This window comes from Leptodactylus fuscus, chromosome 4 (genome assembly GCF_031893055.1).
Source record: "Leptodactylus fuscus isolate aLepFus1 chromosome 4, aLepFus1.hap2, whole genome shotgun sequence".
NCBI lineage: Eukaryota > Metazoa > Chordata > Amphibia > Anura > Leptodactylidae > Leptodactylus > Leptodactylus fuscus.
This window is the reverse complement of record NC_134268.1, coordinates 179,456,868-179,480,253: the sequence shown is the minus strand read 5'-3', so window position 1 is coordinate 179,480,253 and position 23,386 is coordinate 179,456,868. Positions and strand designations below refer to the sequence as shown.

At 46.7% G+C, this 23,386-nt stretch overlaps 1 protein-coding gene across 3 annotated transcripts in view; it reads left to right on the top strand.

Moving 5' to 3' along the window:
• The first annotated feature begins 10,298 nt into the window (after nt 1-10,298).
• The window catches only part of PALS2 (protein associated with LIN7 2, MAGUK p55 family member), a 69,379-nt gene continuing 56,291 nt past the window's right edge, over nt 10,299-23,386 (top strand). For 2 of the 3 annotated variants that reach the window (XM_075271442.1, XM_075271440.1), the window contains exon 1: nt 10,299-10,511. The gene's annotated coding sequence lies outside the window, so the exon portion shown is untranslated. Of the gene's footprint in view, nt 10,529-23,386 lie in introns of all 3 variants that reach the window. The other variant, XM_075271441.1, reaches the window with a different exon arrangement.

The window sequence follows — 23,386 nt, the reverse complement described above, 5'->3', positions numbered from 1 at the left end:
GAATTACCCCAGGAATATTAAAGGACTGAATAATTACTATGAAAATAAGGATCGAGCAGGATCTTCTTCTCTATAATATGGATACAAATTTCTTCTATCTAGTTCATTAATACTGAAAATAGAAATATGTTGATCATGTCGCTTATTTATAGAATTGTAAAACAAAGTAGAAACAAAGAACATTGAATTGTTGTTAAAGCTTTGGATCTCAGGGCCTCTATGCTTGTTGAATGGATCTGTAATAGGGCATCTATAGCCCGTCATGGGCCCATGGTGTGCCCCTTTATGATTCCAAATAAATGATATCTAGTAAGATTACATTTTATCATGCAGAATCTCATGGTGAATCGCACAGTTTGTCTTCCTTCTAGAGAACAATACAGTAATCCTCACTGTTACAAACCAGTTTTGGGTTTCACAACTTCAGCCGACCACCCGCGGATCCTTTCCTAACACTAATGATGTCCTTGGTAGTTCTTCTAAATAGTGCGGAGTCTCTCTGAGGTGCTGCCTGGCTATAGAATTAGCTGCTAGGTTTTTGGTTGCCTCTCTGGTTCGATAGTTTTGTTTGCTTGTTAACCCTTTGATTGCTACTGAACTTTGCAAGCTTCCCTCCACTAAACTCAAATCACATTCAAGTCAGGCTTCCTTACGGATTCCAGACTTCTTTCTGCTAAGCAGTTCTGTTCTTTTGCGCACCTGTTCAAGCTTTGCTTAGCTAAACCAAAGTACAAACTTTTCACTCTTACATCAACATTGCATACAATCTGCAGTTTCTTGGTATCTCAAGGCTACTACTGAATGTTCACAGGTGATCTCTGTATAGAGGATTCAGCACTGCAGTATAACAGAATATGAAGTGCCTATGGGTTCATAGTTGGAATACCATACTCCACATATGGAGAGGTTAAGGTCACCTGAATCCAAGATCAGTGCCTCTACTTCCGTGATATTGCTGCAGATTATTATTACAGTGCATTATTACAGATTATTACAGATTATTATTACAATGCAGATTAGCATAGCATTGTCTCGTACCTCTTTAGAACAAAGGCTACTTCTTCATTGCTCCAAAGAGCTCATTTACATATTAGCAAAATTAGCAATATCTTAGCAATGGATGCACAGATTTCCGAGAGGAAAACACTGTTTGATTCAGGTGATATTAATCTATGTGCGGTGTTGGGTTGATATGCTTGGTTCTGGTAACAGGCTCATTTTATACATGATGGGGGAATTTCTTAAACTGAACACAGTTTTCTGGTTTCTACAGTAGCTTGCAAAAGTATTCATAACCATTGAACCTTTCCACATTTTGTCTCCTTACAACCACTAACTTATTAAGATTTTAAGTGATAGACCAACACAAAGTAGAAGATAATTGTGAAGTGGAAAGAAAATGATCCATGGTTTTCAAAATTTGAATCAAATTTGTTTTACTAAAGGTGAGATCAGATTGCAGCAAAAATAAAGAAAACTTCTAAAAAAGTTTTTTTTTCCATTTCATTGTGAGAATTATGATCCAAATCTGTATTTATAATGTCTTAAGGTACCAGCCAATTTTTTTTCTGAACTGATGACTGTATATATGGGATTGAGCCAGCTCCCCCCACACACACACACACACACACAGATGATGTTGAGTGAAAAAAGGATCAGTCATGCTTGATTTTGACATGCACAATCCTTTTTTCTCATACGATATAAGTGCCACCAGAAATGGAGTCTGGGGGAACTCTTATTGGCAAAAATACTATTGAACCTGTATGGCCATCTTAAGGGTCAGTGCACACGGAGATTTTTGGCGCTGATTTTGCTGCTGAATCCGCCTGAAAATCAGCCTCCTAATAGAACTCTATTGAGAGGCTTTTTTTTGGAGGCTGATTTTCAGGCGGATTCAGCGTCAAAATCAGCGCCAAAAAACTGTTTGTGTATTGACCCTTTGAGGGAAACAGATTTATTGTTCATAGGCAAAAGAGACCATAGAATGTGGTCTAAGATTGCAAAATTTGTTTGTTTTATCGTGTGCCATTTTTTTTATTTGCTCACATACTGTCAATTTACTTCTATAACAATTTTAAAGAGGACCTTTCACCATTTTTCACACAGGCAGTTCTATATACTGCCGGAAAGCTGACAGTGCTCTGAGTTCAGCGCACTGTCGGCTTTCCCGATGTGTGCCCGGTGTGAAGAGCTTACGGCCCGGTACCGTAGCTCTTCTATGGTCAGAAGGGCGTTTCTGACTGTTAGCCAGAGACGTCCTTCTGCCTCACGGCGCCAATCGTGCTGTGCTGTGAGAGCCAGGAGGTTCCTCCCGGCTCCACAGCACAGTGCGATTGGCGCCGCGAGGCAGAAGGACGTCTCTGACTGAGTGTCAGAAACGCCCTTCTGACCATAGAAGAGCTACGGTACCGGGCCGTAAGCTCTTCACACCGGGCACACATCGGGAAAGCCGACAGTGCGCTGAACTCAGCGCACTGTCAGCTTTCCGGCAGTATATAGAACTGCCTGTGTGAAAAATGGTGAAAGGTCCTCTTTAAGAAATGTCCTCGAAATACTGTATAACAGAAATGGTTGTACACGAGTAGAAAAACATGACTGCTTCCTGCTAGAAACAGCACCACATCTGTTCTTAGATTTTATTTGGAATTGCAGATGAACTCCAGTGAAGTGAATGGCGTTGAGCTAAAATACCGCACACCCTGTGGACAGATATCGTTTTTGAATACAGCCATGTTTTGGTAATGCAAGCTTTAAAACGACAATAAAACTTATCTTTTAGAAGAATCATTTTGGTCAGAACGGTCGGTCCACCTTACAGTGTGTAGAGTTTTACAGACCATACGTCCTATACTAGGAATTTTGAGAAATGAATAGGCATACAAGTTCTCCTTAATAGAAAAATGAAAACTTGCTCTAGCACCACCTTCTGGAAGGTAGCTATAAATGCCTGGTTTTCTTAGAATTCTAGTGACGTTGTCTAGGATTAAAGTCAAACCAGAACATCCCCTCCAAAAAGAAGACCGCTGTTTCATCGGGTACTAGTTTGGCTGGGTGAGAGGTCATAGATGTGGGACAAGAAGGATACTATCTCTCTTTAAGAATTACCTTGCAATATTTAGTCTTTCAGACTATGCATTCTCTACTAGGAATTCGGGGAAAGGAATATGCAAATAAATGATGGAAAAAGATAACCACACAGATGAGGGGTAATAACCCCCAAATCTGTGAATGGGTCTCTCATTCCCTAGGAAATGTTCTGGTTTGGCTATCACTAAGCTTCTTAAATAAGAGGCATTGATATCTAGGGAGTTGCCTTCCAAAAGGTGGTGCTACAGTATGTTCTGCATCATAGAGAACTTATTTGCATACTCTTTTTTGAGAAAAGATGTTAACATGCAAAAAGGTACCTTATACTGTCGGCCAAAGTATTTAGTAATATAACTTGTTATATAGATCTTAAAAATCCAACGGGCGAAAAATAAGACATTTTAAGAAGAAGCACGGGGTCTCTTCAGTGCAGATCTATAGGCATGCCCATCAGCAAGACATTGTTAATCAATAATCCCACGTTTTCCTCTCAGTTTTTTTCCACAGGGGCCAGACTTCTGTAGTTACTGCGAGAGCCAGAAGCAATGGTGCAGTCTAGAAATAATGACACTGTTTCTGAAGCAAAAAGAAAAAGTCTGGGTTGATTATTTTGTCAGCTTTGTAGGCAAGTCGCTTTATCTGCATGTGCCTGAGGCAGCAGGCTCTACGGGAACGAGATGGAACAAAGAATCATAGATCACTTGTACTTTTTACACCTGCAAAACCATTTCCAATTTTTTTCCCCATCTCCATCAGCAGGGTGTGTTGGCAGTTCATTGCATTCCATTATGAATAGTGGAAATTAATAGCAGCAGGATAAATAGGTCCGTCTTCTGCAAGGGTTGTTACCCATTACAACTCCAGCTGCTTTACAGTCCACACTAAGCAGACATAAGCATTGGTATGCCAGATACCAGCCTGGACTCCCCGCTGCACATACATGTTTAAAGGGGAATAACAGTACTTTTCACATTGAAAAATACTACATTTTTTTCAGTATAGATTTGGCATCAATTCATCATTTTTAACCTCTTTATATGGCACATGTTAAATTTTTTGTCACATTTCAAGAGCTAGAACTTGTAGCCATAAAGCCCCTTGCAGATGACCTTGGGCGAGATCAGTGTGCTATCCATGTTTTACCCAAATAGAACAGACCCACTAATTTCTATGGCCCCATGTACACGACCAGTGTGCAAGCCGTGAGTCCATGCTGCAAAATATAGAGCAGGTCCTATTCTGTTCAGTGTTTGCGGCACGGACTCGCCCCTAGTGGCCTATGGGAGACTAAGAACCTTGGAAGGCACATGGATGTACTCCGTGTGTCATCAGTCTCCCGTCTGTATTTGCGGACAAGATAGGGACATCGTTAGGGGGCGTACATTTAATTTTTTGGTTAATTTTTATACATTTTTGAGAGAAAGCAGAAAAACAGAATGCTTAATATTGTTTTTTGAACTGTTTACTATATGGTAAAACAAGTTTACTTTAATATATGGGTTGTTATCATTGTGACAGCACTACATATATGATTTCTAAAAAAAAATTACATGCTTGTTAAATTATTTTTAAAAAATTTAAATCCTGATAAGTCATTTTTTATGTAATTATAAAATATGTAGTACCCCAGAAATCCCAAGTGCAACTTTCCCAAGTGCTCCATGTGAGTGAAGCAGCGTTGGATGTATACTCACCATTTTTTTCTCTTCTATGGGACTACAACAATGGCAATCTGCTGCAGCCCCATAAAAGCCACACGTGTACCACTTCTACATTCAGGCTAAGACCCCAAGCAATGAATCGCTGCAAAAAAAAATAATAAAATGCTGTGGAGAAGACTGTGGCAGAAACATATGGAATTTTTTTTTTTGCCAGCGCTTTTCCCAGGTAGTCAGTGTTTCCGTAGATATAATTGACAAGCTGCGATTTGCATAAATATTAGAAATCGCAGCATTTCCGCTGCAGAGATTTTTCTGCAATGTGAGGATGGAATTAGCCAGAATCCCATCCACTTTACAGGTAATGTAAATGCAGTGGTTTCTGCGGCAGCGTTTCTGCTGCAGCCAAAAAGCTGTGTTTTTCGCAACGTGGGGCCCTGGTCTCACATGGATTCACTTTGCCTCATTTTCATAATAACTTAGGGCCCCAGTAGTCAATCCCCTAACCATCAGATACTTATCCCCTATTGTGTGAATAGGGGCTAAATATTTATGGTGGGACTTTAGCTTTTGGCTGAGGCCATATGTTGTGAGTTCGCAGCAGGTTACATTAGCAATGAAGTTAATGGGATTTCATCAAATCTGTGGAAAAACATGCAGCGCAAAGTGTGTAAACTGTTCTAGCAAAAACCAGCCGCGTATCCCACAAAGGACAACCAAGTAAAGTGTAAAAGTCTCTGGAATCAGTCTTTCAGCAGAAAGCTTCATTGTTTACTTCCAGTGGATAAAATCTGTACTGGTTATGTTACAGACACACACAGGTGTATGGTACGTTACAATACAGCACTCTAACAACTGTGTGTAACACTAACAAGCCGTGCCATTACATGACCAGAAAAAGCTTTTTCAACTGCAAATAAACAATGAATGACAAGAAACAAAGATTGTAGAAATGATGAGGATACAGAAGGGCATATAAGGCAACGATACTTTGAGGTAATGGGAGATTTTCAAAGCAAAATGCACTAGAATTCTGTCTAAAACTGTGCCAAAAAGTGAAGTATATACCATTATCATACCTCCCAACTTTTGAAGAACCGAAAGAGGGACAAAATGTGTGGCGCGCATAGCGCGCCGCGGCAAATTTAGCCCCGCCCACTTTGTGTTGACCCCGCCCACTCATTAATTTTTCAAGTGCCCGCACACAGTATAATCCTCCTACAGTCACCTGGAAATTATATGTCCTCCCTCTATCTCTCCCCCAGTTTCATATACACCCTTCATCTGCCCCCAGTTTCATGTCCCTCTTCCATCTCTGCCCCCAGATTCATGTCCCCACATCTCTGCCCCCAGATTCATGTCCCTCCATCTCTGCCCCCAGATTCATGTCCTCTCCATCTCTGCCCCCAGATTCATGTCCCCACATCTCTGCCCCCAGATTCATGTCTCCCATCTCTTCCCCCAGATTCATGTCCCCCATCTCTGCCCTCAGATTCATGTCCTCTCCATCTCTGCCCCCAGATTCATGTCCCCCATCTCTGCCCCCAGTTTCATGTCCACTCCATCTCTGCCCCCAGATTCATGTCCCTCCATCTCTGCCCCCAGATTCATGTCCCCACATCTCTGCCCCCAGATTCATGCCCCCTCCATCTCTGCCCCCAGATTCATGTCCTTCCATCTCTGCCCCCAGATTCATGTCCTCTCCATCTCTGCCCCCAGATTCATGTCTCCCATCTCTTCCCCCAGATTCATGTCTCCCATCTCTTCCCCCAGATTCATGTCCCCCATCTCTGCCCTCAGATTCATGTCCTCTCCATCTCTGCCCCCAGATTCATGTCCCCCATCTCTGCCCCCAGATTCATGTCTCCCATCTCTTCCCCCAGATTCATGTCCCCCATCTCTGCCCTCAGATTCATGTCCTCTCCATCTCTGCCCCCAGATTCATGTCCCCCATCTCTGCCCCCAGTTTCATGTCCACTCCATCTCTGCCCCCAGATTCATGTCCCTCCATCTCTGCCCCCAGATTCATGTCCCCACATCTCTGCCCCCAGATTCATGCCCCCTCCATCTCTGCCCCCAGATTCATGTCCTTCCATCTCTGCCCCCAGATTCATGTCCTCTCCATCTCTGCCCCCAGATTCATGTCTCCCATCTCTTCCCCCAGATTCATGTCTCCCATCTCTTCCCCCAGATTCATGTCCCCCATCTCTGCCCTCAGATTCATGTCCTCTCCATCTCTGCCCCCAGATTCATGTCCCTCCATCTCTGCCCCCAGATTCATGTCCCCACATCTCTGCCCCCAGATTCATGCCCCCTCCATCTCTGCCCCCAGATTCATGTCCTTCCATCTCTGCCCCCAGATTCATGTCCTCTCCATCTCTGCCCCCAGATTCATGTCCCACATCTCTGCCCCCAGATTCATGTCCCACATCCCTGCCCCCAGATTCCTGTCCCTCCATCTCTGCCCCTAGATTCATGTCCCCAGATTCATGTCCTCTCCATCTCTGCCCCCAGTGTCATGCCGTCCTCTCCTTCATCTGCCCCCAGATTCACGTTCCACCTCCACATTAAACTTACCTTCTCCTCCGCTCCCTCGCTGCTCTCTGCCCGCCTCTCTCGCTGACACATGCGGCTGAAGGAAGGAGCTGACACAGGTCAGCTCCTCGCTTCGCCGCTGCCCGCCTCTCTCCCTGACACATGCGGCTGAAGCTGCTCGCGTGCTCGCTTCGCCGCTGCGTCTCTCTCTCGCTGACACATGCGGCTGAAGCGAGGAGCTGACCTGTGTCAGCTCCTCGCTTCGCTGCTGCCGCCGGCTCCTAGCTTGTACATCGCGTCTACAAGCCAGGAGCCGGCGGCAGCGGTGAAGCGAGGAGCTGACACAGGTCAGCTCCTCGCTTCAGCCGCATGTGTCAGCGAGAGAGAGAGAGACGCAGCGGCGAAGCGAGCACGCGAGCCGCTTCAGCCGCATGTGTCAGGGAGAGAGGCGGGCAGCGGCGAAGCGAGGAGCTGACCTGTGTCGGCTCCTTGCTTCAGCCGCATATGTGTTCAACTCAGATCTGCGTCCTCTGGATGCAGATCTGAGTTGAAATCGGGACATACCTCCCTCCAACCGGGACCGCGGGACATGTCACCCAAATCGTGACTGTCCCGCGGAAATCGGGACGGTTGGGAGGTATGCATTATGTATAACAGTAGCCTAAAGTTTTAAAAACGGTAAGTTCACACAGGGATTTTTGGATCGGAACCTGAGGCAGAGGCTGCTTTAGGTTCCGATACAAAAACCAGGTAGCCACAACTGAAAGCCGATGCACTGCACTGGCTTCCAGCCGCGCACTCCACTCTGGATTAGTCCCAATGAATGGGCCTAGTCGGGAGGGTCTTCAGGCCTAATCGCGAGGTGACCTGGCCTGAAGAATGAGCATGTTGCTTCTTTTTTCCGGGAGCCGGAAGAAACGGCTCCTGGAAAAAAGACCTGAGCGGCTCCCATTGATTTCAATGGGAGCCGTCTTTTTGATCAGGGTTTTGAGGCGGATACGGCCTCAAAACTCTGACACAAATTTTGATGTTCACAAAGTTTACTGCTTTACGCCACCTTTTGGAAGGAAGCACCTTAAAGATCAATGCCTAGTTTTCTATTAAATTTATATCCTCTGGGATTAAGCCAAACCAGAACATCTATCCCAAGAGGAAAAGAGACCCATCTGCACACAGCTGTTTCAGGATTATTGCCACCGCATCAGCAAAAAGCAGAATACTGGATTGGCTGTCTGAGAATTGACTGATGTGGGTCGGAGGAGGCACTTTGTCGTCTTAAGGAGACTGCCCTTATAGGCCACCTTACAGTGTGTAAAGTCTAAGGCTATATTCTGGCCCTGTGACATCACACAGCTGCATTAATTCCGAAGTCAGTGAATGGGTCTATTCTCATGACCCTTATTTTGATGATCTGTGGTTACGAACCGTCAAAATATAGGTCATGTCCTATTTTCACAGATCCTAACACAGAAATGTATGGAAAATCCGTGCAAACGGCCACCCCTCAGTCATGTACATTTAGCCTTACACACCATGCGTGTTCTACTTGGAATTGTGTGAAAGGAATATTTAAATGTTTCCTTTGATGGAAAACTCACTCTAGCACCGCCTTTTGGAATGTAGCTACCTTTAGATCAATGCCGGGTTTTCTATGAAACCAAATTTTTTACATTTATTTTGCTTGTTTATATAGCGCCATTATGTATCACAACGCTTTATTCCCTATCAATATGTCTTTGGAGTGTGGGAGGAAACTGAAATACCCAGAGGAGATCCACACAAACAGAGGGAGAATATACAATCTCCTGGCATATGTTGTCCTTGGCTTGGTTTGAACCTAGGACTCCAGCGCAGCAAAGCCAAAGTGTAAATCCCTGTACGCCAAATGGTCATCACATATTGTCAATGTGAGTGGAATAAAACAGGGACACCTCGGTTTGACATAGTCATTATAACACACACCAGTAAGGAACTGGCATGGATTTCCGTTGTGTCACTGGAGCCTCTACATAAATCACTCATTCCCTGCGCCATTTAGGACTTTATTAAGACTGGCATATCATACACCAGTCTTCATAAATTTGTCCCATATGCTGGGATTAAAGCTAAATCAGAATATCTGGAAACAGCATTTTCAGAGTTTTTGCTGCACCCAGAGCCTGCTGGAACAGCTTACCTGAGCAGGGTCGGGGTGTCAGACTCCCACAGATCAGATATTGATGACCCATCCCTTGAAGACGTGATCAGCATGAAAACTCAATTTAGGGCCAGAAAACTCATTTCATATGTGCATTAATAGAATTACTGAGCAGTTCTTGCCCAAATGGAGCCCGTTTTACTTTAACAATGGTAAAAAAATAAAAATTGATGCCCTGAAAAGGGTATTTTTTTTCTTTTTACATAGGTGGTCCCGGCTACTGAGGTGGCACGTGAATGGCATTTTAGGCTACGCTCACATCTGCATTGGGAAGTCCGTTACATCGGCATACAAGAAGAAAAAAAATGGACAGGAAAAATAGCGCGAATGGATCCCAATATTATAACGGAGATCTCTGGCCGGTCTTGCAGGAGTTTTTTATCTGGTGATTTCCGACAACATTCAGCCAGATGTGAACATCGCCTTAATCCATGGCGGTTCTTCAGTCCTCATCTACCTTATAGTTATTCACCAGATGACAGAGGTCGTATAGGCCCATAGCATTAGAGGTGGATAATACTGATAGCTATATACAGTATTGTATACATACAGAGCCTCTCTATACATGTGAGGACCTCTGCTGCACTTATGGCTGTGACTTTAGCTCAATGACAATCACGTCTGCAGCTTCCATGAACACCGGCGTCTCCTGCCGGCATTGCCAGACAAAAGTGCCGGTAATGAGCCGTCCATCACCCGGAGGGGCGGGGAGGAGACGCCCGCTCCCATTGAATTCTCAATGACGTAGTTTTGCCGCCTCTTGCGGGCGCCCGAACGTGTCGTCAGCGGCTGAGGTGCGCGCGCAGTCTGTGCCCGACTCCCTCGGGGGCGCGCCTCGGCTCGTTCACGGCAGCGCTGACACCGGCTGTGCTCACGGAGAGTTCTTGAGGAAAAGAAGGATCTCGGGTCACATGTGAGCGGTCATTAGCCTGTGTCTGCCCGTCATCCAGCGGCCGCATCGGAGCTCTGAGCACGGCCCTGCGCTCCCCTTCTATCCCAGTCCCTTCTGACAGACAGCGCGCCCGGGAGAGGTGAGTGGCTGTCACCGGTCAGTAGCGCTGTGATTTGTGTCCTGCCGGCTGTCTGCGCCTCACTGAGGGGACCGGTGTGACACTGTACTTGTGTGTGGACGGGGCTCCTATAGACGTGACATGTGGCGGTAACGTGTGTCATGTGCAGCGCATATGGACACGGGCACATACATGTGTGTTACACGGCTTGTGTCATGTGCTGGACATACATGTGTGCTATACATGGCTTGTGTCATGTGCTGGACATACATCACATGTCCTTACCCCATGACCTGCTCTGCTGCACCGGCTGAAGTGTCTGCCGGGGAAGCCCCTTAATGAATGGCCCAGCAGAAGGACATGAGGCGGGGGGGCTGCTGTGTCCTCTTACCGGGTCTCCGCCACAGGAGGAGGGGGGCAGTGTAGTCACAATATGAAGGGTTTCTGGTAGGAGCATTACTGACACTAATGATGATATTATCTGTATGGGGGGGATTATGTGCTGTGTGCAGGCTGTTATATGATACCTCAGAGGTGCACACTGCCAGCAACTGGAGCCCAATGTGAGGGGAGCTCAGCGGGGAAGCCTGGACTCTATGCAGGGTATAGTAGTGACTGCACAGCGCCCCCTGGAGGTGAGGAGAGCTCAGCGGGGCTGCCTGGACTCTATGCAGGGTATAGTAGTGACTGCACAGCGCCCCCTGGAGGTGAGGAGAGCTCAGCGGGGCTGCCTGGACTATATGCAGGGTATAGTAGTGACTGCACAGCGCCCCCTGGAGGTGAGGAGAGCTCAGCGGGGCTACATGGACTCTATGCAGTGTATAGTAGTGACTGCACAGCGCCCCCTGGAGGTGAGGGGAGCTCAGCGGGGCTACATGGACTGTAAGCAGTGTATAGTAGTGACTGCATAGCGCCCCCTGGAGGTGAGGAGAGCTCAGCGGGGCTGCCTGGACTATATGCAGGGTATAGTAGTAACTGCATAGCGCCCCCTGGAGGTGAGGGGAGCTCAGCGGGGCTACATGGACTCTATGCAGTGTATAGTAGTGACTGCACAGCGCCCCCTGGAGGTGAGGAGAGCTCAGCGGGGCTGCCTGGACTGTAAGCAGTGTATAGTAGTGACTGCACAGCGCCCCCTGGAGGTGAGGAGAGCTCAGCGGGGCTGCCTGGACTGTATGCAGGGTATAGTAGTGACTGCACAGCGCCCCCTGGAGGTGAGGAGAGCTCAGTGGAACTGCCTGGACTCTATGCAGTGTATAGTAGTGACTGCACAGCGCCCCCTGGAGGTGAGGAGAGCTCAGCAGGGCTGCCTGGACTATATGCAGGGTATAGTAGTGACTGCACAGCGCCCCCTGGAGGTGAGGAGAGCTCAGCGGGGCTATATGGACTGTAAGCAGTGTATAGTAGTGACTGCACAGCGCCCCCTGGAGGTGAGGGGAGCTCAGCGGGGCTACATGGACTCTATGCAGTGTATAGTAGTGACTGCACAGCGCCCCCTGGAGGTGAGGAGAGCTCAGCGGGGCTGCCTGGACTATATGCAGGGTATAGTAGTGACTGCACAGCGCCCCCTGGAGGTGAGGAGAGCTCAGCGGGGCTGCCTGGACTGTAAGCAGTGTATAGTAGTGACTGCACAGCGCCCCCTGGAGGTGAGGAGAGCTCAGCGGGGCTGCCTGGACTGTAAGCAGTGTATAGTAGTGACTGCACAGCGCCCCCTGGAGGTGAGGAGAGCTCAGCGGGGCTGCCTGGACTGTAAGCAGGGTATAGTAGTGACTGCACAGCGCCCCCTGGAGGTGAGGAGAGCTCAGCGGGGAAGCCTGGACTCTATGCAGGGTATAGTAGTGACTGCACAGCGCCCCCTGGAGGTGAGGAGAGCTCAGCGGGGAAGCCTGGACTCTATGCAGGGTATAGTAGTGACTGCACAGCGCCCCCTGGAGGTGAGGAGAGCTCAGCGGGGCTGCCTGGACTGTAAGCAGTGTATAGTAGTGACTGCACAGCGCCCCCTGGAGGTGAGGAGAGCTCAGCGGGGCTACATGGACTCTATGCAGTGTATAGTAGTGACTGCACAGCGCCCCCTGGAGGTGAGGAGAGCTCAGCGGGGCTGCCTGGACTGTAAGCAGTGTATAGTAGTGACTGCACAGCGCCCCCTGGAGGTGAGGAGAGCTCAGCGGGGAAGCCTGGACTCTATGCAGGGTATAGTAGTGACTGCACAGCGCCCCCTGGAGGTGAGGAGAGCTCAGCGGGGCTGCCTGGACTGTAAGCAGTGTATAGTAGTGACTGCACAGCGCCCCCTGGAGGTGAGGAGAGCTCAGCGGGGCTGCCTGGACTGTATGCAGTGTATAGTAGTGACTGCATAGCGCCCCCTGGAGGTGAGGAGAGCTCAGCGGGGCTGCCTGGACTGTAAGCAGTGTATAGTAGTGACTGCATAGCGCCCTCTGGAGGTGAGGAGAGCTCAGCGGGGCTGCCTGGACTGTAAGCAGTATATAGTAGTGACTGCACAGCGCCCCCTGGAGGTGAGGAGAGCTCAGCGGGGCTATATGGACTGTAAGCAGTATATAGTAGTGACTGCACAGCGCCCCCTGGAGGTGAGGAGAGCTCAGCGGGGCTATATGGACTGTAAGCAGTGTATAGTAGTGACTGCATAGCGCCCCCTGGAGGTGAGGAGAGCTCAGCGGGGCTACCTGGACTGTAAGCAGTGTATAGTAGTGACTGCATAGCGCCCCCTGGAGGTGAGGGGAGCTCAGTGGAACTGCCTGGACTCTATGCAATGTATAGTAGTGACTGCACAGCGCCCCCTGGAGGTGAGGAGAGCTCAACGGGACTCTAGGCAGTGTATAGTAGTGACTGCACAGCGCCCCCTGAGGGTATGAGGAGCTCAGCGGAGCTTCCTGGACTCTAGGCAATGTATAATACTGACAGCACAGTGCCCCCTGGAGGTGAGGGGAGCTCAGAGGGGCTCTAGGCAGTGCATAATGACTGTGCAGTGTCCCCTGGAGGGGAGGTTTGCTCAGCAGGGCTGCCTGCCCTCTAGGCAGTGTGTAGTAGTGACTGCATAGCGCCCCCTGGAGGTGAGGGGAGCTCTGCAGGGCTGCCTGGACTGTAAGCAGGGTATAGTAGTGACTGCACAGCGCCCCCTGGAGGTGAGGGGAGCTCAGCAGGGCTGCCTGGACTCTAGGCAATGTATAGTAGTGACTGCACAGCGCCCCCTGGAGGTGCTCTCTTACTGGAGTTTTTAGGGTTCTGAATGGCACTCTAGCCCTTATTTTACTGCATTTCCGGGGGGCACTTAGAGGTATACCCACTAACACTCCTGTGAATATGGGATAAGTGTCCGACTGCTTGAGGTCTGGCCTAAGGATCATGAGCATAGTGTTACTCCGGACCCCTGTGTGAATGGAGCTGTAGTGTCGCCAGCACTTCATTGACTCTTCTGGGACTGTCGGAGCGCTGTGCTTGTGTCGGAGCGCTGTGCTTGGCTATTTCTGTCAGTCCCATATAGATGAATAGAGCATCGGTGAAGCATGCCCATTAGAGCTCCATTCATATGGGGGACTTGGGAACCCCCATTCTTGTGATCAGTGGGACCCCAAGCAGTCGGCAGGTCACCTCACTCTCTCTCTTTCCAGTCAGTGTTGCTTAAAGACCCCATCAGAGGAAAGCTACGGAAGCAGCAGAATTGTGTAGCTCAGAATGGGTTAATTAAAAACAAAACAAAAACCGCTTTTCTCACCAATACCCCCACTACTGCTTCTGACACTGCCGGGGTGCCCTGCTGGTCTCCACCTCCTGGTCCTTCTTGACACACAGGGTATGCCACAGTGGCCACCTACCTCAGACATTGGGGACTTTTTGCATATCATGAGGTACCAGTAAGTAGGGAACATTGGGGATCAGCGGGTATTTTTGTTTTTTAACCCATTCTGACCTGTATGTAAATATTTTTCCCTGCCAGATGTGATGCAGCAGAGTTTATGTGCCACGGTCTTGAGACGTTTGGTGCTTTAATGACAGACATCTGTAAGGTTCCCATGAAGAAGTTTTAGGTCACCCGGCCCTGATAGGAGTGCCGCTATCCCATGGGGTACATTATAAGCGCCAGCTACACATCCGATTTAGACCATCAGCGTGGTTGTGAACAGTGTCCCAAAATTCACTGGAGCACCTGCTGCAAGTATGGAAATATCTGAGCGATGCCCATGAAGGGTTAAAGCACCAGTGTGTCTCTGCAGAAATAGATCTGAGAATCCCATAGACGATCTCGACTGCTTACATTGAGGACAGGGCACTTCTAGCTTTCTTGGCAAAAAGTGAAATCTTCCCCCCCCCTCCAAAATGTAGATGGGAATCAGGGATGGAATTTGTATATCTGTCAAAAGGCTGCCCCCTGCTGCCCTGGTAGAGTGCTGCTTACTTACCCGTAACTGGGCAGCCTTGGTTGAGAGGGAGATACACTGGAGAGGTGGGATTATATCCGTCTTCTTACCTCTCCCCGCTCCTGTAGATGGGATCTGACCAGGGATACAGAGTTGGTACGTTCCGTTCCGTTCGCTTGGGCTCTGGTGTCGTCTCATCTTCCTGCACTTTGTAAGGACAGTCGGCTTTGCATAGAATCGCCTGTAATGTGTGTCCTGGTATGGGGACATTGTGAGCCTTACAGATGCAGGGAGTACAGCCTGTGTACATTGCTGTGGTATATGTTGGTGCTATGATGTACACAAGCCTATAATAGTTTCTACTTCTGTGCTTTTCAGCCATGATGTCATCTTATAAAACAATTGCAGTCATGTGGTGCAGTCACAGATCTGTTTTTTCTGATGTTTGCGTGGGATAAGTAGGCGGCAGCGCTTGCTTTCTATTACCTTCATTGATAGCGGATTTACCTTGGAGTGTATAAGGACAGAGGCAGCGATCTTCAGGGTTCAGGCCTGAGAGTACACGCTGCTGTCGCCATGTATTGGCCAGGAGCCCGCGGCCCTTACATCCCTGGTTCTGCATGGACATTAATTATGTATATGTCCTATAAAGCCTTTGTTAAATGAAACTTTTCCCGTATGTATTTTATAGCTTTACAGCCCCGTAGTCAGGGATACCAGCTTGTATGCCAGATTATCATTCACTAATATTCCAGATATCGCCTTATGTAAATGCCGGCCCCGCGTCTCCTGTTTGTCTCGTAATTCCATTTCTATGTCATTTAATGAAGCAGATGTTCTTGGTCTGTGACTGGCGCATGGCGTTTATGAGGTGAGGCGCTCTACTAATATTACAGCAGATGTCAGATATGACCACTGCCTTAGCTTTATTCATTGTCCTGCCTTATCTCTTACTCTGCAGCCGCCTGTTGCCGGAGCCCCTGGAGCCGATTGTTGCTGCTTCTCCGAATCCTTATTGTCTTAGCGCTAAGATAGCAAATGCCGTATGTGCTGTGTAGTAAAGTCTAGCTCATAGAAACTATAGGAGATGATACAATAAGTCTGTATCGCACCAGCATTCCTTGCAGTATCTGCCCTACCTTGTTACTGGTGTGGACTGTAAGCCCTCGTGTATGGACTAGGTCTCGTCTGAAGCAAACGTCTCCTTTTATTCCCCCAACCAAGGACAACATCTGCATAGAGTTTGTATGATCTCCCCATGTTTGCCTGGGTTTCCTCCGGGTACTCTGGTTTCTTTCCACACTCCAAAGACCTCCTGATAGGGAATTCATATGGTCATCCCTACTTGGGACAGTGTTGACAATATCTGTACAGCGCTGCGGAATATGTTGGCGCTAAATAAGCTGCTTTTACACAAACAATCTGTTATGGCGGCTGTAAAGACATACATAGGACATTGTTGGGCATTTCTATTTTTGATGCTTCTCCAGTCTGTGTTCATGCTTTTTCCACTTTTTTTTTTTCTCTTTTTGCTTCCACAATAATACGAATGCTGTCTTAATTATTTTTCAATATCTCCTAACAATCTGTGGATTGGATGAAATGTGGACGCACAGTCTGGATGGCGTCTGTGCGCAGTCTATTTCATAGCCCCCTAGGTTCGCATGGTCAAAATGAATATAAGAAAGGAGCAAAAAGTATTGGACGGCTCCATTCATTATTACGGGTCAATTTTCTGTCTGTCTTCTGCCTGATTTTTATTTTTATTTTTTTATTTTTAATGGATAAAACTCATAGGGCTCTTTCATGTGAATGATTTTTTTGACTGATATAAAAGTGCGTTCACATGCAGCAGATTTTGTTGCAGAAATTTCAGCAATTGAAAATTTGTTCTAATCATTTGAATAGGGTTGTTTTGAAAGCACATAAATAATATTGGGGCAAATTTCTCAAACCTCAGAGAAAAACTCTATTTGTTGGACACAGTCATAAATTCTATTTCTGTTTTACGTATTTTAATGTAAGCTGAGCTCGTCACTGAGCAGTATGGGGTGTTATAGACAACAAGGCCACACACATTAGATGTATATAGACCAGAGCGACCGGTCACCTGAGATGTTTGGTCAGCTGAACGTTTCTTCAGGCTCGGTTCATATCTGTGCTCAGCTCTCTGTCGTTTGGGTTGACAGAGAGCCCTATTGCCAAAAACAGCAGTCACCTGCAGGCACTAGCAGATCCCTTAGGGCTAGTTCATACGTAGTTTTTTTGGTCTGAATTTGGACGCGGGAACAGTCCGGACCAAAATGCGCCAGCCGCTACTGTCGCAGCTTTCCTCTCCAGATTAGGCTCAAATGAATGGGCCTAGTCTGGAGGGATTGCCTTGATGCGGAATCTGTGTCAAGATAGGGTAGGTCGCTTCTTTTTTCCGCAAGCAGTAAAATTCCGCTCGTGGAAAAAGGAAATGATTGGTTCCCATTGAATTCAATGCAGTTTCTGCGTCAAAATCTGGACCAAAAAACTGTGTGTGAATTAGCCCTTAGGGCTAGTTCACACGGGGATTCCGCGTGTGCACTTTCTGTCGCGGCTGCCGCGACGGGGTGTTGATGCAGTGCAGGGCATCCTGTTGCGGCTTTCCACTCCAGAGTAGGCCCAAATGAATGGGCCTAGTCCGGAGGGTGCTGTCAGAAGGCGGATGCCGCAGCTGAATGAGCCGCGGAATCCGCCTGAAGAAAGGACAGCTCGCTTCTTATTTCCACTAGTGGAAACATTCCGGAAAAAAGAGCGCTACATAGACCTTTATTGTGAGGGGGCAGATTTTGAGGAGGATTCAGCGCCAAAATCCACCCCCTCTTGCCCCGTATGAACTAGCCCTTAGACTATAAAGAGGTCCTTCGGATGGGCCACTGTTTTTATATTGAAACCAGCACAGAGAAAAGTCTTCCATACAGGACTCTTCTGTCTGCTGATTTTTGGCAATTTGTGCAGTGGAGTCTCCAACAGCGTCAGAGATGTGAACTGAGAATTATAGTCTATGGGCTCCGCGGGTTTCCTAAGGTAACTGTTTTTTTTATGTGGATTAGGTTTCCATTCGGGGAGTCCCCAAGTGGACCCTCAGAACAGAAACCCATGTGCAGATGTGATCCGGGCCTTAGCATAAGGTATATGTCCAGCCTTAGGCTAGATTCTGTGTGCGCGATGGATTTCCTGGCCTGAACAGTATTCCAGGTGAGGGACTACCTAGCCGTATAGTTATCTATGATCCTAGGGGTCTTTGCCTCCCAGCGATATACTGTCTCATACTCTTATCACTAGCAGGCAGTATGTTACTAAGAGGCGGCGACTCCTAGCCTCATGAATAGGGGTCCATCATACTGCAAACTGTTCAGACTAAGAAATTTGGCGCTCACACGGACCAAGTTTCAGGGGTGATCCTCTGTCATGTGAATTTAGGCTTAGACTGAGGACACGCGGGGAAGGAGTGCAGCAGTTTAGCGATCTACAATAACACTATAATAGATGAGATTGTAACAAACCTCATCCACATTCGGAGACGATACCTGAAGCGCTGAGGGATATAAGCCTGTAGCTTGTCAGTTGTTGCTACAGGTTTATTTTTCAGCTTTCAGTTTTTGTATTGCAAATCTGGACATCTGCAGGTGATGTCCCGCGATTCCTGCAGGTGGCCACAGCAAAGATGACCTGATTTAAGGTGTTTTCTGTCATTGCTGTCTGCTGCTGGAGATTGTGCTGCTGAATTTCCCTCACAAATTCAGCGATGTGTTTAGTGTATGTGTGTCCTGACTTTAGTATCTTCTCAGATAAGAAGAATATATCAGAATACAGGTGCTGTGAAAAGGTGCAGTTTTTACTGACAGTGCTTTGTAAAAACATGAGCAAGGCCACAGCAGCCCCACAAAATATATCTGAAATCTGTGCCAGTTTAATAATCCTGCCGCATGTCATACTAGCGCAATGGATGACATTTTGAGTCGATGCTAGGTTCACACTAGCGTTACCTGTCAGTTGTAAGACCAGAACAATGGACCCCATCAGCTATATTGGGGTCTGTTGGCTGTGCATCATTTTAAAACTTGACTCAGCCTAGGAAAAAGTCGTGCATGCAAGCCTTTTTTGTCCGTAGATTTCATCTGGGCACTGCAATGGAGTTTCCGACACAAATGCCAACATAGCCTCAATGTGTTTACACAGCGAATCAGGGCATATGTCAGCAGTATCGTGGAGTTGGAGTCGAATAAAGTTACTAGTCACTAGAGGGGTTTTTTGCCTTCTGATTGGCCATGACTGTCAGACATTTATGAGAGAGTCGGAATGGGGAAGTGGAAATATATGGTAGTTGGTGGCATGGCCTACCTACTCCACAGCCTGGTGTTCAGAATACAAGTCTTGGGCCTGGTTCATATCTGTGTTCGGGGAGTCCGCATGGGGAATACCAAACGCATTGACAAGTGGTGAGCTTATGAAAGCACACAGACCCCATAGACTGAAATGGGGTCTGTGTGTTTTCCGCACGGAACATGTGGAGAGAAAAGTACTTAATGAACTACTTTCCTCTCCACATGACTTGTGCACGGAAAACACATAGACCCCATTTCAGTCTATGGGGTCCGTGTGCTTTCATTGCTCACCGCTTGTCAATGTGTTCGGTATTCCGTTGGGGGTCCCCAAGTGGACTTCCCAAACGGAATACGGAATGCAAATGTGAACCAGGCCTTATGTGGGATGCTTAAAGTGTATATAATAGGCATAAGCAAGCGAAGGCCCAATTCACATCTGCGCATGAGTTTCCGTTCCAGTAGGTCCACTTGGGGACTTCCTGAACAGAAACCTTATTCCCATAAAAAAGCAGTTGCCTTGGGAAACCCGCGGACCTCATAGACTATAATGGGGTCTGTGTGGTTTCTGGGCAAAAAGTACTACAAGCAGCATTCTTCTCTCTGCATTTTTTGTGCGGAAACCATACGGACCCTATTATAGTCTATGGGGTTCGCTGGTTTCCTAAGGAATCCGCTTTTTTATGAGAATTAGGTTTTCATCCAGGGGGTCCTTGAGCAGACTCCCGAACTGAAACCCATGCGCCGATGTGAACCGGCCTTAGATGCACTTCTTTTAAGTATCATGCACTTCTTACTCCAGGGCATGAATGCAATGCTAGTTTTCATACATTTCCCCTCCATTGCATCCAGATGGATGTGCTGCAGTGTCTCTGTATTATGTATGTTAAAAAAAAAAAACTGGTAACAAGATGCCACATCAGTATTTAGTAAACTCTCTACTAATGTCCAGGGTGTGAATATTTCTGTAACTTACTGACAAATCCTCTGAACAAAGCTCCACTCTCTAAATTTCTTAGCACCTAATTAAAATTTACTGAAAAGTGGCGCACGAAACACTAAAACAGTAAGAGGCTTAATGTAATTGAATTCTCCATAACCAAGCAAACGATGAATCCAACTTAAAAAATGATGACAGCTGTTCTTTAATGCTCTGTGCATTGGTAGAACATATGTGAACAGGACCTTAGAGGGAATGTCATTTCAGTAGGTTTCTTCCAGCATCATAATTCCCTGCCAGTAAATAAGCCGAATCGTGCTTTATCCCAGCGCCCCGTGGTATTGTAACATCACTAAGGGAATTAGGGAGGTTTCCTAAAAGTACAGCCCGTGTGGTATTGTCCAGATTGTTTTGATTGTGCGCCCATATTAATACCCCGTTGCTTGAGCGATCGGACTCGCTGGCACCCAAACTAGCGGTCGTACGGTTTTCATGTGTGTGCCGCTCATTCATTTTGTTTGTTTGTTTGAAAAGCAATTATTGAAACATAATGTTTTCAGCCGGAGACCCAAATTACAGTGTGGACTCAGATAGTAGTCGGCGCAGCAATGTCTGTGGGCGACTATATAAGATCTGGATCTCTGTCACTGTGATTGTAGTTACAGGGATATGACTGAACTTGCCTGCACCTCAGATTTATAATAATAATATAGACCATGGTGCTGTATATTATTATATTAATTCCATGGTGCTTTTCATTTAAGGGTTTACATACAGTATACGAAATACACAAATATAATACTAGGAACAGGTTGTGGATCGCTTTGTATGTGAGGGGGAGGTGTATTAAGCAAACAGGACAGTTTATGGTGGACTGGAGGGGGGGCGAGGGTATTTTCTGGGAGTCCATGGAGAAGGGTGTTAGAGTAATCTAAGCAGGAGATTATGAGGGCCTGGACGAGTGTCTTTGTAATTTCAGAGATAACATCGGACCAATCATTTCCATTTAAAAGCATTTTCAGGGTAAACCATTAAAGAGGAGGGCTATATGTTTTTGGACATATTGAATCTGAGGAGTATTTCAGGAGTAAAAATTTTTTCATATCAGCTGAATTTCATATAGACCCTTTCATATGGGTCACCAGCTCAGCTACCTTGGCTGAATCCCTCGGGGCAGCTCCAAGCCCCATCTCCACCAAGCTCTGCCCTTTTTATTTTGTCTTTATGGATAGGGCTACACAGCAATTTTGGCAGTGACTCCTGTTATACAACCAAAGATCTCCCTGTTGCCCTGTGATATATATATATTTTTTTGTGTGTCGGTCAGTCATTCCATCCTCGAGGTCACAGTGTGACTCCACTTACTTACATTAATGAAGTAGAATGGGTTACTTGGAGCAGGTCACTGTGTAGCTCTAGCCTATGTCATGCCATACATAGAGAACTGCTTAAATGGGTTGTTGGGTAAAAAATATGCAAATCTATTCTCCAGGATGTAATTAGGAGAACAGTGCACTCTGTACGCCGCCCTCTAGAGGGCAGCATCCTTAACATCATGCATGACTCAGTTAAAAAGTCTATTTAATCATGATGTGGATTTAATTGCCAAATTAGTATTTCTATTCCAAAAGGAACAGATTCCCAGCTATGGACAGCGCTGTTTCGGCCTATTGGGCCTCCTCAGAATAGCGCAGGGATACTGATTTGGCAGAGTGAAAGACTATAGTCTAGGGTCAGGGGATAATTGTACACATCAGGGAGAGTGTTTGCCTACATAGGTGTACGGAGACTTACAAGTCATTCCTGCTCCGCTAGGGATTCTGGGTAAAAAATATGCAAATCTATTCTCCAGGATGTAATTAGAACAGTGCCTCTGTACGCCACAGCATCTTTAACATCAAATCAAATAGGTTGTTCTAATACAGACACTTAGCCCAAATCCTATAGATAGGGTATAAGTGTTGCATCGCTGGAGATACTAAGGTAGCCCCCCGCATTCTCCCTGTAAATGAAGCTCTAGTGTCCTTGTGTGACCGCTGCTTTATTCATTGCTATTTATTTTACTCCATCTCATTGTCACCAAACCAATTATAGGAGCTGAGAAGACGTTGGATTCTTGTGACGTGAACTGCCACTTTTCATGCCATCTGATGAATGGAAAAAATGACTTTCATCATCCAGTACAGACTAGAGGCAAAGTGGCATTCTGGCAAACCTGAACTCCTTGGTCCGAACAATCTAGTTCACTCCACAGGCTATGGCTATGCTATACATTTCATTCCTTATACACAGTGGGAACAGGGTACTTCAGCTGTCCTGCCCTAAAAACTCGTCCCCATTCCCCATCTTCTTTCTTCTTCCATTTTTTTTCCTCTTGCCTTTTTGTCCACTTGTCCCTCTCTTTTGGTTTACAAGTTTGCCATAGAACGGGGGTCAGCAACCTTCAGCACTCCAGCTGCTGTGGAACTACAACTCCCAACATGCTCCATTCACGACCATGAGAGTTCCAAGTATGCATGCTGGGAATTGTAGTTCTACAACAACTAGAGTGCCAAAGTTTGCCTACCCCTGCCATACAACATGAGTTATGTTTTTACCCCTATGTTTGATAAACATTATACCTGTCTATCTTAGCGGCTGTGGACCCCCTGTGTCATACAATGGATTTGGCTTAGGGCTACTCCCAGGGGCCATGTTTTTATATTGACCCTTTAACCCCCTATACAGGAAGCTGAACTTTGCAGTATGGAAACAATCAGGTCCTCACCTCTTGATGTCTGTTCAGTGACTGCTGACCCAGGAAGGTCAAGAGACTCCGATGTGTAGTACAGAATAAACAGCTGGCAGGTTTGTTACAGAGTCAGACATCCCTGCACAGTCAGGTATTTATCACTGGTTCGGATTCAGCCAAGGACAACATCTGGCGTTTGTATGTTCTCCCTTGGTGTGGGTTTCCTTGGGGTTCTCTGGTCTCCTCCAACACTCCAAAAACACACTCATAGGGAATATAGATAAATTGTGAGCCCTATATGGGACAATGTTAACAATATGCTATAGAAGTAAGCAAAATAAATAAGTCTTAGGTATGGTTATTTATATGTAGCACACACAATGTAAATCCTATTATTAAATATGTTAAAGGAGTTTTCCTGTCGATAATGACCCCTACAGATCAGATATTTAGAGCAGTAGGGGGGCTTCCACTTCACAGAACATCTGACAGTATGTTAATCCCAA